Source organism: Ursus arctos, unplaced genomic scaffold, assembly GCF_023065955.2.
Source record: "Ursus arctos isolate Adak ecotype North America unplaced genomic scaffold, UrsArc2.0 scaffold_11, whole genome shotgun sequence".
Classification (NCBI taxonomy): Eukaryota; Metazoa; Chordata; class Mammalia; order Carnivora; family Ursidae; genus Ursus; species Ursus arctos.
In genome coordinates this window covers 59,220,137-59,236,510 of record NW_026622775.1, presented here as the reverse complement: position 1 = coordinate 59,236,510, position 16,374 = coordinate 59,220,137, and the positions used below count along the sequence as shown (strand labels likewise).

General features: G+C 38.3%; 1 long non-coding RNA gene across 1 annotated transcript; it reads right to left on the bottom strand.

The window, feature by feature from the left end:
- Positions 1-8,190: 8,190 nt before the first annotated feature.
- On the bottom strand, positions 8,191-16,351 carry LOC123002105 (uncharacterized). Its single transcript, XR_006411653.3, has 4 exons — positions 16,090-16,351; positions 14,656-14,693; positions 10,516-10,649; positions 8,191-9,081 (listed from the first exon to the last, which is right to left on the bottom strand). It is a non-coding gene; the product is annotated as an uncharacterized LOC123002105 (long non-coding RNA).
- Positions 16,352-16,374: the final 23 nt, after the last annotated feature.

The window sequence follows — 16,374 nt, the reverse complement described above, 5'->3', positions numbered from 1 at the left end:
TTCTTCATTCAACACAATACTCTGAAGATTCATTCAGGTTGTTGCATATATCAATAATTTGTTCCCCTTTTTTGCTGAGTACTATGGTATGGATGTAGAACAGTTTATTTAACCATTCACCAGATGTGGGACTTCTGGGTTGTTTATAGTTTGGGGCTATTATGAATAAAGCTGCTATAAACGTTCATGTATATAGGTTTTTTGTGAACACAAGTCATTTTTCTGGGCTAAATTCCCAGGTGTGTAATAGGCTCTATGTAGTTTCATAATTAGGTTTGTAAAAACTGCAGCTGTTTTTCAGAGTGGCTATACCATTTTACACTGTCACCAGCAATGTATGAGTGATCCAGCTTCTCTGTATTCTTATTAGCATTGGGTGTTGTCACAGTTTTTATATTAGCCACTCTGATAGGTGTGTAGTGATCTGTCATTAGGGTTTTAATTTGCATTTCCCTAATGGCTAATCATGTTGAACATCTCTTCATCTGCTTATACACCATCTGTATACCTGCTTTGATGAGTTCCTGTTCATCTCTTTTGTTCATTTTCTAACTGGATTTAAAAAAAAATTGTTGGGGTTTAAGAGTTCTTTATGTATTATAGTTATTAGTCCTTTGTCAGATAGGTGGTTTGCAAATATTTTTTCCCAGTGTGTAACTTGCATTTCATCCTGTCTTAATGTTTTCCACCGAGCAAATTTTTTAGTTTTGATGAGGTTCAGTTTATCGGGTTATCCTTTAATTGATTGTGCTTTTGGTGTTAACTCTAAGAACACTTAGCTCTAGATCCCAAAGATTTTCTCCTGTGTATTTTTTTTTCTAAAAGTTTTATAGTTTTACATTTTATATTTAATTCTATTACCCAAAATGAATTAATTTTTCTGTAAGCGTGTAAGGTGGGACACTTAGGTTGAAGTTCATTCTCTTTTTTTTAAAACCTATGGGTGTCTTTTATCAGTTGTGTAAATTCTTACCTATACATCTTCAAATATACGTTTCCTCAATTTTCTGTCTTCACCTTCTGAGACTAGAATTATATGAATGTTAGACTTTTTCACTTTGTCACATTTATCTCTCATGCTCTTTTCTGTATTTTACATTTTCCCTTATTTCTCTCTGTGCTTCTGACTGGTTATTTTCTTCTTACTTATCTTCCTTTTCGCATACTGGCAACTCTGTTTACTTTTTTTTTTTTTTTAATGCTCATTATACTTTCTTGTATTCATACTGTGCCTTTGGGATTATATGCTTTCTCCTTATAGTACATACTTTGGAAGTCCCTTTAGAGCTAGTCTGCTGATCTCATGATTTTCCTTATTCTTAAAATATTTTTATTTGCCCTTATCTTGAAAATATTTTAATTTGCCCACAGTTTTGCTGTGGTTGTGCACAGTTCTTGGATGATAGTCATTCTCTCAGCTCTTGACAGGTGTTATTTCACTGTCTTCTGATTTCCATTGTTATTATTGAGAACTTCTCTCAGTCTGTTTTCCTCTGTAGGTAAGCTGTCTTTCCTCTCTTGCTTCTTTCAAAATCATTTATCTTTGATATTATGCAGTATCTTTTTATTAAACTCTTGAGTTACCTTATACTTCCTAATTTTGAGTTCATGTAATTTATTATTTAAAAATTCAGCCACTAAATTAAAATAATACCATTCCTTGCTTTTCTCTACTCTTTTTTTTCCCCTTAGGACTAATAATGTTGGAATATTGATGGACACCATTCTATTTTCAAACTTTCTCAGTTTCATAATTTACATTTTTCATCTCATTCTTCTGTGCATCATTCTAGGTAATTTCAGTAATATCTTCCAGTTTGTTAATTTTGTTTTCAGCTCTATCTAATCTGTTTAGCCCATTCATTAAGGTTCCAACAGTTGTGTTCTTTATGTTTGGAAGATCCATTTCGTTATTTTTCAGATCTTTCTTATCATTCCTGATAGATACCTGTTGCTTCCTTCTCTTTATAATTTTACCCTTTTCCTTACTAAAGAGTTCCTGGAATCTAATGATTGTAATAGCTGAATTCCTTGGATGTTCAGTGGTGGCTTTCTTCTTTATGTGCTTAATCATCTTTGATTTGTAGTTATATTTATTTGATCAATCTGTGATTTTTCTGTTAAGATTAATTTGGGATATTTTCCGAAGTGAGGATTTTCATGTATTTCTGCCGAAGGACAAAGTGTGCTATGAACATGGTACCATTATAGTTTCTTTAAAGGGTCCAACTTTATATTGTCCCCAGTTCACTTTCCCTTACTTGTTTGGTAAACTACTGCTTGGGGCATTTGTTCTCATGGCTAACCTGGTCCTCAGGTTTACTTACCACTTAAAGCCAGCAATTCTGAGTTTAGCTCATGGTTGGTGTCTTTCCCTGGCACTCATTTTGCTAGCAGGAGGGAATATCTTGGATATTTCCCTCACTTTTTGCCATCCTAATGCATTAAAAAGAGTAATTTACTCAAGAACTAATTGCTTTCAAGTAAAATTACTGCTAATAATTAATTGATTCATTCATTTAATTCAAGTTTACAAGCACTTACGTATCAAATGCTCTGTTAAAGGAGGAGAAAAGAACCAGGTCTCTGCCCTCTTGGGATCTAGTTGACAACATATATACTAAACTAAAAAGCAAACAAATACATATATTATTACAGGTAATGATTACTCTCATAAGTTATGAGAGAAAGTTGGGCAGTGACATTTTTTTTTAAAGATTTTATTTTTGTGAGAGAGAGAGAAAGAGAATGAGCACAAGCGGGGTGGGTAGGGGCAGAGGGAGAAGGCAGAGGGAGAAGCAGACTCCCCAATGAGCAGGGAGCCCGATGCAGGACTCAATCCCAGGGTCTCAGGACCATGACCTGAGCCATAGGCAGATGCTTAACCGACTGAGCCACCCAGGCTCCCAGGCAGTGACTTTATATTTAAGCTTAAACCAGCCATGATGAGAAGGTCAGGACGTTCTAGACAGAAGGAATAGCTTGTGCAAGGGCCTTGAGGCAAAAAATATTTTGATGTGTCTGAGGAACTGGAAGATTATCTATATAGCTATAGCATAGTGAGGGAGAGGGAGAGTGGTAGTGGATGAAGTTAAAGAGATAGGAAGAGGGCCAATCATGCATTGCATCATGTGTGCAATGATAAAGTGTTAGCTTTTGTTTTATGTAAATGGTCGGCCATTGAAAGGTTTTATGCTGGGAAGTGATTGATCTATGTTTTGAGAAGATCATTCTTACCATTACTTGGAGGATGGATTGTTAAGGCCAAGAGTTCTGGGAACTGGGGAGACCAATTCAGAGTCTATTGCTGTATTCTAGGTAGGAAATTACTGTGCTTGAACTTGAACTTGTGAACTTGTGTGATGATAGTAGAGCTGGAAATAAGTAGAGAGATTCAGAATATATTCTGAAGGGAGAACAGAGAATGTGTTTTTTTAAATATAGCTGAGCAAGCGAAGTGGCTATGTGAGAGGAGATCATGCATAAATGGTTATGCTGCATTAACTCATGTCTGAAAGGCCATCATGTCACTGCAACTTTCTCAGTGATATAGCCCTCCTGAGCTTCTTTAGATGTAAGTTTTAAAATATCAAAGTGAATATTGAAGAACAGAGCACAGGTAGAGAGCTGTGAGGAATACCATGACCTTTCCTTAAAGGGGAATCCAGAAGGATTAAAACTAATGTAGCCAAATACTTACTGCTCTTCTGGGTTTTCTGATGAGTTACTATCTTAAATAATTTACTCCAGAAATAAAATGACTTGTCTTGGGGTTGCTATGCAAAAGGAAAAAAAATGCTATTTAAAAAGTTATGAATCACCAGCTACGTGTAACAGATTACCTGTTTAACAGTATTAATAGGAGTTTATTTTTCTGATGTAGTAAGAAGGCTGAAGGAAGATTGCTATTGGCATCACTTAAGTAGTTCAACAATGTCAGGGTTGGCATCTATGATTTTCTTGCCTTTTCCTCGTGCTAATCAGAGTAGTATTCTCATGATTGGTTTGAACCAGCAATATCAATACTATTTGTAATCAAGATATTTTTTAAAGGAAGAAGAAAAGAAAATGGCTATTGGGTAGGCAATTAATAGGTTATCTACAATGGTCTAGATTTAAGAATGATAGAAGAAGGAATAGAACAAGACCATGCTACTTAGAATTCTTGAGACAGATGAAAACTTGACTTTTTGATCATAGTGACAGTTTAAAAATAATTCTACCTTCATAAACCTACAAAATAATATGGTCAGGTATTAATTAAATTGACAAATTCACTCTCAGTAAATATTTAAGCCTATGACATATATTTATATAGCAGTGTGCTAGGTCCTGTGAGAGATGTAAAACACAATACTCATTCCCTGTCTTCAAGAAACTTCTAGGGGCACCTGGGTGGCTCAGTTGGTTAAACGTCTGCCTTTGGCTCAGGCCATGATCCCAGGTTAAGTGTCTGCCTTTGGCTGAGGTCATGATCCCAGGGTCCTGGGATTGAGCCCCACATCGGGCTCTCTGCTCAGCGGGGAACCCGCTTCTCCCTCTCCTCCTTGCTCGTGCTGTTGCTCTCTCTGTCTCAATCTCTCAAATAAATAAATAAAAATCTTAAAAAAAAAAGGAAACTTCTAAATAATTTTTGGTATTATACTTCCTACATTATAAAACTCTTTCACAGGCATTATTTCTTTTGAAGTCATAACAACTATGTGCAAAGAAAATTTGTATCTGATGGAAAAATTAAGAGTAGGCCTTGTAGACTCCTGCCTATACCTCTCTGGCTTTTACCTCTTAACTGTTCTCAGGCAGATTTCCAGCTGCCAGTACCTGCTTCTCTTTTCTCCCAAGCATGGGAGGCAGCCCTGTCCCTGTGTAGTCAGGGCAATTTACAAATGCCTGAGAATTATTGACTTCCCATCTCAGCAGCCCTCACCAAATGACGGATGGGATTTATTATATAGATACCCCAGCCCTCTTGCCCTTCAGGTGGGTAACTTTGGGTTATGTGTTTCATACCATTTCCCACAGTTTTCCCATGGGATTATGCTCCAGTCATTATCAATGTGGTTGCTGGCTCGATAAGGTACCCTTTATTTATTGCCTTCCCTTCTTTGTCTTACTTTCCTCTTACTGGTGTTTCCTGAATCCTTCAGATAAACTACCTGCACTCAAATCCTTGTCTCAGGATTATAGTGGGCATTTCCACCAGGTTATTTCCCCAATAACCATGCCTCAGCTAAAATGCTTAGTTCAGTGTGTGGGCATATGATTCAAGCCAACCCAGTTGGAATCCTTCCCAGGGAATTTTGTTCAGTCTGAAACAGGGAGAAAGGAGCTCTCTTCCCTCTTTTCTCTTTTTCTCCTCCCCATCATTGTATTTTCAGAATAGTGCCTGGCATAAAATAGGATCTTGCTAAATATTTGTTGAATATTTTATAAATACAATTCCTACAATTTTTTTTGCTGCCAACTATATTTATGAGCAGACATTAATTTTAAGACATATGAAATACTCTTATTATAGTAGATCACAGTGTTATAGCCTGGTATAGCAGTTGAGAGCATGGACTCAGGAGCCAGACTACCTGAGATTGAAGCTCTGCCAATTGCCAGTTGTTCAGCTATGCTAGTTATGTCCACTGTGTCCCAGCTCCTTCTGTCCTCTCTGTATCGTAAAGGTACTGGAGTCCTAAAAATCATTTCCCAGATTCACTTGCCAGGTGGTCTCCAGTTCCATCCTGCTAATGGGAGATTGAAAAGCAAGAAGAGGATGGAAGGCATTTTTCCTTTCTTTGAGCTCCAGTGGCCTCGGGACACACTGTGCTCCTCTACTCTGGCTCCAGGAGTGGGGGTAGGGGGGCTGCTGAAGGCTGCTGGCTTCTTGCAAAGCAGGTAGCAGTAATAGTTCTAATAATTCCATAGTTAAGTTCCGAAAGCTTCTGAAGCACAGTATTTGTGGGTTTTGGATAATATTACTTTCTCTTTTGTTCCTTCAGTGCTAGTATACTGGCTCTGCTTGCAGTTCCCTTTGGATTATACCTTCCTTCGGATTATACCTTCCTTCTTTTTGCTCCTCCAGCCTTTCTATAAGGATTCCCTCAACAACAGAGGTGATATTACCTCTGAAATACCCAAAGTGGTTTTCTTTTCCTGACTGGATACTGACTGATAATGTAACCTTGGCCAAGTAACTTTTTGCCTCAGTGACTTCCTCTATAAAATGAAAATAGATAAGAATAGTAATCTATCTCGTTGGCATTATTAGGATTAAATGAGCTAATGTTTTTAGAATACTTAGAACAGTGCCTGGCACAAAGCAGACACTATGTTTGCTAAATAAATGGTATTGTGTATCATATTCTGTTGTTAAATACATATGGTGTTAGCCATTACGTTTATAAAATCTAATGTCCCTCTCCAAACATCTGTCACTTTGTGCCACCTGCCCCATGATCCTCCCTTGCCATTACTGCTTTTTGCTATCACTTCCCTGCCTGTGACCTCTAGGCTCTGTCTTCTTTGCTCATCTCTTCTGTCATTAAATCAGCATGTATGTTTTTCAGTGTCTTTTTCTCTCATTTGCTTTAGACATAATGTAGACATTTTGGAGGCCCAAAGGTTTAAATGTCTTTGTGAAGTTATTGTATTGTAGGATGTGCAGTGGTGAGAGGGGTACACAGGATAGGAAGCAGCACTGGCAGTGGAAGACTGGCACGAGAACCTGAAGATAAATCCTGAATCTTCAGAGTGGAATGTCAGGGACTTCATGTACCAGAAATGTTTGAGAATTACAGATTTTTTTGGGTTAAATCTTGTCTACATTAAGATTTTTTACATTTGTGTGGAGTTCTTTCATTGGCTACTATTTAGGGATTTGAGAATAGCCTTGTTTTTTATTTCATACTCAACAAAGAAAGCAGACTCAGATTTTAGGGTTACATTTACTCCATTCCCAAGATCCTTCAGACCAGCCCCCCCCCCCCCCCAGAAAACAAAACAAAACAAAACAAAACAAAAATGTGGGAATGAGATAAACCTAGAGGTTACTGAATAAACAGGATACTGCTCTGTCTATACAAACGTTGGATCCTTGTCCAGAGAACTGGTTACAGAAGTTCCTAGAATGATTGTTGAAGTTCTCCACAAAGTAAGATCACTTCAATTTTTACTGTCCTAAAAACTTTGAGCTTGTCCTACTAGGCACATAGTATATACAGGTATCCCTCACTTTCCTAAAGTTTGTTACATGATTTCGCTTTTAGGAAAGACCTACATCAGTACCTGTTTTCACTGACCAAAAGAAACTCAAAGAGGATGTTTTGCTTTACAAAAAAAATCCATTACTGTACCATAGGACTTTCATAAAAGTGAAGTGGTGTAACTTGAATTTTTGGAAAGTTGGGGATACTCTTCCCTATATGCCTTTTCGGCTTATGAAATGTTTCATAGGAACATTTTACTTTTGGAAAATAGGAGAAACCTGTACTTCTTTTTCTTTATTAATTAGTCCAATTTTCAACTATATATAAGTACGTTTTTTAGTCTAATTAGAATTTTAGGCTTTAAATTTAGATAGATATTTGTAAAAGTACATCTGAAAATCTCATATAGCTTTTGAATATCTATCTTCTATCTATCTATCTAAGTAGGCTCCATGCCCAGTGTGGAGCCCAATGTGGGGCTTGAACTCCTGAGATCAAGACCTGAACCCAAATCAAGAGACGGACACTTAACTGACTGAGCTGCCCAGGCGTCCCTTGAATATATTTTTAAATACAATCAAACTACTAAGCACAGTAACAAAATTATTTAGAGGACAGAGTTATGTCACCTTTATATTCATATTAATATTTACATTTTAGTCATTACCAAACTCAAAACTATCATTGGCTATATATAAGATCAGTATAGCATTAACATACCACAATTTTACTTTATTTTTTTTAATGATTTTTTATTATATTATGTTAGTCACCATACAGTACATCCCTGGTTTCTGATGTAAGGCTCGATGATTCATTAGTTGCGTATAACACCCAGTGCACCATGCAATACGTGCCCTCCTTACTACCCATCACCGGTCTATCCCATTCCCCCACCCCCTCCCCTCTGAGGCCCTCAGTTTGTTTCTCATAGTCCATAGTCTCTCATGTTTCATTCCCCCTTCTGATTACCCCCCCTTTCTTTATCCCTTTCTTCCCCTACTGATCATCCTAGTTCTTATGTTCCATAGATGAGAGAAATCATATGATAGTTGTCTTTCTCTGCATGACTTATTTCACTTAGCATTATCTCCTCCAGTGCCATCCATGTTGCAGCAAATGTTGAGAACTCGTTCTTTCTGATAGCTGAGTAATATTCCATTGTATATATGGACCACAACTTCTTAATCCAGTCATCTGTTGCAGGGCATCTCGGCTCCTTCCACGATTTAGCTATTGTGGACATTGCTGCTATGAACATTGGGGTGCATATGGCCCTTCTCTTTACTATGTCTGTATCTTTGGGGTAAACACCCAGTAGTACAATGGCTGGATCATAGGGTAGCTCAATTTTTAACTTTTTAAGGGACCTCCACACGGTTTTCCTGAGTGGCTGTACCAACTTGCATTCCCACCAACAATGTAGGAGGGATCCCCTTTCTCCACATCCTCTCCAACAATTGTTGTTTCTTGCCTTGTCTATTTTTGCCATTCTAACTGGTGTAAGGTGGTATCTCAGTGTGGTTTTGATTTGAATTTCCCTGCTGGCTAATGATTTTGAACATTTTTTCATGTGTCTGCTAGCCATTTGTATGTCTTCATTGGAAAAGTGTCTGTTCATATCTTCTGCCCATTTTTTGATTTGTTTGTTTCTCGCGTATTGAGTTTGAGAAGTTCTTTGTAGATCTTGGATACGAGTCCTTTATCTGTAGTGTCATTTGCAAATATATTCTCCCATTCCGTGGGCTGCCTCTTAGTTTTTCTGACTGTTTCCTTGGCTGTGCAGAAGCTTTTAATCTTGATGAAGTCCCATAAGTTCATTTTATCTTTTGTTTCTCTTGCCTTTAGGGATGTGTCATCACAATTTTACTTTAACTGGAAACACCTACAAAGAAGAAGTAGATAATTTGAGAAGGATCTACAAAAGAATTATTTTTTTATTGTATGAAAGCAATAGATATTCAGCCAGTATGGGTCAAACTAACAATGCTATTGCAATTCAAGAGCTGCTGACACTGAACTACCATTTCCTAAAATAGAAAAGTAGTGTTCACTTCCTCTCAAGTGATCCCTATATTTTCATATTGTATTCTGCAGCTGTCATTGTTAAAGTCTAATTTGTTGACCATTTTGATACAGTGCTCTGCAAATTGAAAAATAAGTCACTGGCCTGTAAAAAAAAAAAAACAGCCTTATTGAGGTAAAATGTACATACATTTCGCCCATTATAAGTGTACAGTTTAATGATTTTTTGGTTAATTTATGTAGTTGTGCAGCCATAATCCATTTTAGAACATTTCCATTACCTGAAGAAGTTCCATCATGCTTCTATACAGTCAGTTCCTGCTCCTACCTCCCTAGGGCAACACTCTGCTTTGAGTCTATATATTTGCCTTTTCTAGAAATGTCAGGTAGACAAAATCATACAATATGTTGTCTTTTGTGTCTGGCTTCTTTCACTTAGCATGTTTTTAAGGTTCATCTATGTTATAGCTTGTATTGGTGTTCATTTCTTTTTTCTTTCTCCACTCCTTTTTATTAATAGATAGTAGTCTAATGTATGGATATACCACATTTTTGTTTATTGATTCATCAGCCAGTGGACATTTGGATTGTTTCTAGTTTTTGGCTATTACAAATAAAGCTGCTGTAAACCCTCACAAGATTTTTTTGTGTGTGGACATAGGTATTCTTCTCTGTTAGGTAGATACCTAGGGGTGGAATTGCTGAGTAAATACATGTTTAAATTTTTAGAAACTGCCAAACTATTTTATATAGTGACTGCACTATTTTATATTCTCACCAGTAATGAATGAATGTACCAATTTTTCCACATCTTCACCAACACTTGCTATTTTCTTTTTAAATTATAGCCATCCTAGTGGGTATGAAGTGGTGATATTATTGTGGTTTTAATTTGCATTTTCCTTATGATTAATGATGTTAAACATACTTCATTCATATGCTTAGTAGCCATTCATCATTGACTTTTTTAGCATAGACTAACATCTGGTCGCCTATGTGCAGAAGGGTGAGTTTTTGCACACACACACACATATATACATATCTCATATGTAGGTATATGTATATAAACATACCTATGTAACTAGCACCCCAAAGTATAGCATGCTAGGCATACGGTTTAACACATATTGTTAACTTTTATCACTTTCTGAATGATGAAAGAAGACCCTTTTATCCCTCTTACCATTTGTGCTATTGTTATACTTTCTACTTACATATGTTATAAAAACCCACACGACATTATTATTATTGTAATTTTAAAGAAGTAATAGTCATTTTAAATTTACATAATTACCCTTGCTTGTATTCTTTTTTCCTCCTGAGGATTTAGGATCATTTTCCTTAATCAAGACTGTTGGCAGTGACTTCTTCCAGCTTTTCTTTGTCCAAAAACATCTTTATTTTGCCTTAATCTTGAAAGCTTTTCGTCTGGATAGAAAACTCAAGGTTAGCAGTTTTGTTTTTTGTTTTTTTTTTTCTTTAACAATTTAAAGATGTCATTCTGTGGCCTTTTGGATTTCATATTTCTATTGAAGGGTCAGCATCCACTTACTGTTTTTAAAATTTACTATGTCTTTTTTCTTTGGTCCTTTTAAGATTTTCTGTCTTTAGTTTTCAAATTTTTTATTATGTGCTCCAGATGGTATCTTATACTAGAGAGGATTTGATCTTTCCTCTATTAGGCAGAATCAACCCCTCTAATACGTAGAAAGATTATCTTAATCCAATGAGGGAATGAGCTGTATGTATCCAGGCTGGGCTGTAAAGTTTAGTAAGACCCAGTTCACCTCTGGCTCATTCCTGTTCTTCAGACACTGATGAGTTTTGATTGAGGGATTGGTGGTCTGTCTCTGTCTCCTTAGGCTAGAAAGACTATGGAAGATTCATTTCTGCTTTTTGATGGTTTTGAGCTTGTCTCTCTACATTCCCACCTACACAGCTTCAAAAAATGGCAGATATCTTCAGGAATAGACCAGTCTTGTATTTGTCACTGACCCTCTCCCTCCAGCCAGACTTTTGTCCTTTAAGCACCATGAAACCCTGGGAGATTTCACTTTGTTTTTAGAACTTCCTGACACAATTTTCTATCTTTCTGTACCACCTCAGAATTCAGCCCATTTAGGTGGAAAATCGATTTCTGTATATTTAGGGGTCCTCTAGTTTCCAACCGATTGTATTAACTCCACGCAATTGCCAAAAGCTTGATGGATCCTCTTTCCCTTAGTGAAGGTCCTTCTACCTGGGACAAAGTCCGAATGATCCTCAGTTCCTTACCTAAAATCTATAAATTCTCCTCAAAAATCATCAGCACACCTAGGACAGACAGCATACCTGTCCAGAATTTTAGTTTGAATTATTTTCTGATCGCTTTAATAGATCTACAATGTATTTAAAAACATGATTTTTGCAGTTTTTCCTCTTTTTTTTTTTTCTGATTGTGGCAGTGGAGGCTTTTAGAAAGTAAATAACTTTTTGGGGGACATTTAATTCAAATCGATTCACAAAAATAGTCGATAGTTTTTTTGAAGAAGAACAGAGTACTTTATTTTCTTACCATTGTTCATTGAAATTGCTAGCAGTAGAATGAAAGGTTTTTGTTTTTTTATCTTAACCTGCATTTTCATTTCTTCAGAAATATATTGTTGTGGGACACCTGGGTGGCTCAGTCGGTTAAGCATCTGCCTTCAGCTCAGGTCATGATCTCAGGATCCTGGGATGTAGCCCTGCATCAGACTCCCTGCTCAGTGGGGAGCCTGCTTCTCCCTCTCCCTCTGCCTGCCACTCCCCCTGCTTCTGCTCTGTCAAACGAATAAATAAAGTCTTAATATATATATATATATAATTGAATTACATCACTAATTACATCGCTAACTACATCACTTCTACACCACATTGAATCTCTGGAGTCAGTATACAGTTAGGCCTCAGAACCAGTGGTCTCCCCACAAGTGAATGTGCCTATTTGATAATACTCTGGTATGCTTATCCTTCCCCTCTCATGCCTTTAAAAACAACCTAAAAATATTAAATTTCAATATAAGACTAATCTTTGAGAAACTAATATGTGTGCAGGGTAGTGGTTTTCAGTTTTTTACATTAACTAGGCAACTTGAGAGAATAAGAATTATCTTATATGCAACTAACCTTATGTAGAGAATTTTAATTTTGGCCGACTATATGCGTTAATCAAGAAATAATAAAAAATAATTGTTGAGTTTATTATTTACTGCTTTGTATGTTGGGGGAGGGAATTTACAAATAAAAAAAGATATATAATATTCTCTTTTATCAGGATTTTCCAGTCTGGTTTAAGGATCATATTAGGAAAAGTCCAAATTTTTAGGGTAAGTGAATGAAAAAAATGATAGGAATTTCAATAGCACAACTCAGATCATTTCTACACAATCCTGTCAGATTGACATTGTAGATAATTTCCAGTTTATCTACAGAATAGCTATTTATACATATAGATAGGGAACCTACTTTGGAAACAACTTCAGTCCTAACTCACAATTAGCTTATTCGTAAATATTTACGTTGCTACAATTTGTGAGAAGCTGAACTTAGGCAAAGTTTGGCAAATAAAGTTTTATATTCCTATCATCTAGGGGGATCCCCTGGTTAAATCATTTTACTAGAAGACTAAGATGACTAATATTGTTTAATCTAAAGTTTGGTCTATATAATTTATTACATTTGAACAGCTATAAACTTTACTTCAACAAATACTGTTTTGAAATAACTAGGCTCACAACTAATTGGTATTCTTATAACCAAAGGATTTCTTATATCTTGAATTATTTATCTTTTAAAATTTTTTTTTTTAAAGATTTTATTTATTTATTCGACAGAGATAGAGACAGCCAATGAGAGAGGGAACACAAGCAGGGGGAGTGGGAGAGGAAGAAGCAGGCTCATAGCAGAGGAGCCTGATGTGGGGCTCGATCCCATAACGCCGGGATCACGCCCTGAGCCGAAGGCAGACGCTTAACCGCTGTGCCACCCAGGCGCCCCTATCTTTTAAAATTTTATTTGTAATCTCTTGACCACTAACAATAGCAAAAGTTAAAATATTTTCCCACATTATGAACACATACTCACAGAATTATAGAATCATACAATTTAAGAGCTGAATGATACCTTAGAGATGATCCCCCAAATCTCATTTTACAGTTTGTCAATCAAAAACCTAGAAATATTAAATGTAATGTTCAAAACCACAAGCCCTTGCTGGATTTTAATTTATATATTCTTTTCTTTTTTTAAAGACTATTTTAGAGAGAGAGAAAGTGAGCGAGTAGGGGGAGGGACAGAGGGAGAGAATCCTCAAGTGGACTCCCCAGCGAGGGCAGAGCCAAACACAGGGCTTGATCCCAGGACCCTGAGATCATGACCTGAGCAGAAACCAAGAGTCCGATGTTCAACAGACTGGGCCACCCAGGTGCCCCTTAATTTATACATTCTTTATGAAGAACAAACACTTTCTTTTTCATCATACTAATAACAACAAATTTTAGACAGTTATTTTTAAAATATATGAAATTGATGTGTTCCTGAAAGAAGGTTGAATTTTTAGAAAACAATCTTATTTTCCTATTTAGAACCATAACAACAGTAGACGCAAAGGAAAGCCCTTTAGGGGCTCCTGGGTGGCACAGTCAGTTGAGCATCTGACTCTTGAGCATCTGACTCTTGATTTCCGCTCAGGTCTTATCTCAGGGTCCTTGGGATTGGCGCCCAGGTCGGGTATTGTGCTCAGCGGGGGAATCTCCTTGAGGATTTTCTCTCTCTCTCTCTTCCTTCCTTCTGCCCCTCCCCTGGCACGTGCTCTCTCTCTCTCAAATTAATTAATTAACCTTTTTTTTTAAAAAGAGAAAGACCTTTAGTATATATCTTTATAGGACATTTTAGTTTTCTGATAAAGTTATAACAGTATGCCAGGTAATTCATAATAGTGAACCAAACCTCTTGTGTATTTAACCCATCTTTACAGAACCAAATTTGGTACTAGATTTCTTGTGTTACCAGATTCTGCATATGGTTTTTATTCCAAAAAGAAAAAAAGGTGGTTCTATAACCAACAATTGTCTAGATCTCCTTTAAACTTTATCACTTCACTGTGCTTTTTGATGTTACTTCTAGACCAGGAAGTACAGCCTAAGAGTTAAGTCTTAGCATCCAAGGTAATAGCAGATTCAATACAGAAATGTTTTCCTGTTCTCCACCGTGATGGAGTGAAGAATGGAAATTGGAATGGGAAGGGTTGGTTCCTTCTGAGGGCTGTGAGGGAAGATTCCAGGCCTCTCTCCTTACCTTGTAGATGGCCTTCTCCCTGTGTCTTTTCACATTGTCTAACCTCTGTGCCTTTCTCTGTGTCCAAATTCCCTTATAAATTTTGTAAGGATACCCATCATTGGTTTAGGGGCCAACTCACCTCTGTATGACTTCATCCTGATTACATCTGCAGTGTCCCTATTTTCAAATAAGGTCACAGTTATAACTGTGCTATAAAAAGCAGATAAAAATCCAAATTGACAAATCATACTATATTATTCAAATAGCAATAAACCTACTTTTAAAATTTATTTTTAAATTCAGCACAATATTGGGCAGCCAATATCCATTTCTAAAGAAAAATCATTTTTAAAACCCTTGTTTTTATTAGTAAATCTAGGTAAAGAGCTGCTGGTTTTGAGTTATTTTTGGCCAGGGTTACTGAATACACACCAAACAGGCACACACAGTCTAACAAATGCCAGTGAATTTACTGAGAAAATAAGAATATTAAAATCTGTTGAAACCATCAGTGCAACACACGGGGAAAAAATAGACCTCAAAACTAAATACAATACAGAAATAGCATACTAAGATGTCAGTGAAAGACCTGCCACTTTGGGAAAAGCAGCTTGTGATGCTGCTAAGCAGTTAAGGTAGCTTTGGTGCGCTCTTACTAGACACTAAAATGAAGGTTCTTAACCTGGGCCTGGAGGAGTGTGTAAAATGCTGCACTATGCACTTGGAGAATATAAGCAGTTGCGGGGGTGGGGGGCATTCATTGCTTTTTAAAAAAGTTTTTACATTATCATATAAGAGGGACGAGACAGATAAGAGGTGACAGATAAGATAGCGAAAGCTGGGCAGTGGCCGGGAATCCCAGTTCTCAGCACAGCGCTGGTGCGAGGGTGAGCCGGGTCCAACTAGGCGGTCGCTGCTGGGAATCCCGAGCCGGAGGGAGGGGGCGGAGCCAGGGAGACAACGCCCGCCCCCGCCCCTTCGGGACCCCAGGGCGCCCTTGTTTACCTCCGGGCACTGGACACCCGAGACAAAGGGGGAAGGGAGGGAGGGACCTTCTGAGGGAAACTCCACCGGCGGGAAATGCCTTACGGAAAGATCGTTAGGTAACACCACACGAGAGGCGCGAACAGCCGCCCCCCCCGCGCCCGTTCCCAGGTTCCCCGTCACCTCCGGTCTTCCTGGGGTTCTATCCTAGCCTCAGCGACAACGGACGGAGCTGGGCAACCGGCTCGCAGGCCAAGCTCCTCCGCCTCTCTCCATTTGCTATTCTCTGGACGGGACAGAGCAGGCCGTTTGGGGTCACACGGCAGAGCGACTACAGCTCCCAGGAAGAGACAACGCTGTGGGGCCGAGTTGGGGCGGAGGAGAGACACGACCTGGACAGTGGTAGGGGAAGGGGTAGGGTGGTCTACTCGTTACTTCAGCACCTGTAAACTGTGCCGCCTCCGACCTCTTAACAACCCTATTTCCCGAGTTGGTATTTTTAAATCTGGCGGGGCTTTCCCTTTCAGGCCAACCACTCCCCCCGTTTACGGCCCCAGCCAGTCAGCGTCAGGCCCGCCATTTTTCAAACCTTTTTCCCGCCGCCAATCAGGATCGAGCAGTACATTCCTCTCCTGACCGGTTCTAACGGGTCTGGGAGTTAACGACCTGGGCGACCCACCGAACCTGCTAGGCTGGGGCTGGAGGGACGGGCCTGGCGAGACATCGGCCAATCGGAGGCCTCTGTGGCGATAAGGCGGGGCCTACGGGAGTTTGAATAATCACCAAAACCAATCAGAGAGGCGGGGGTGTGGCCTGTGGCCCGGCTCGTCAAGTTGCCGTGGCGCGGAGAACTCTGCAAAACAAGAGGCTGAGG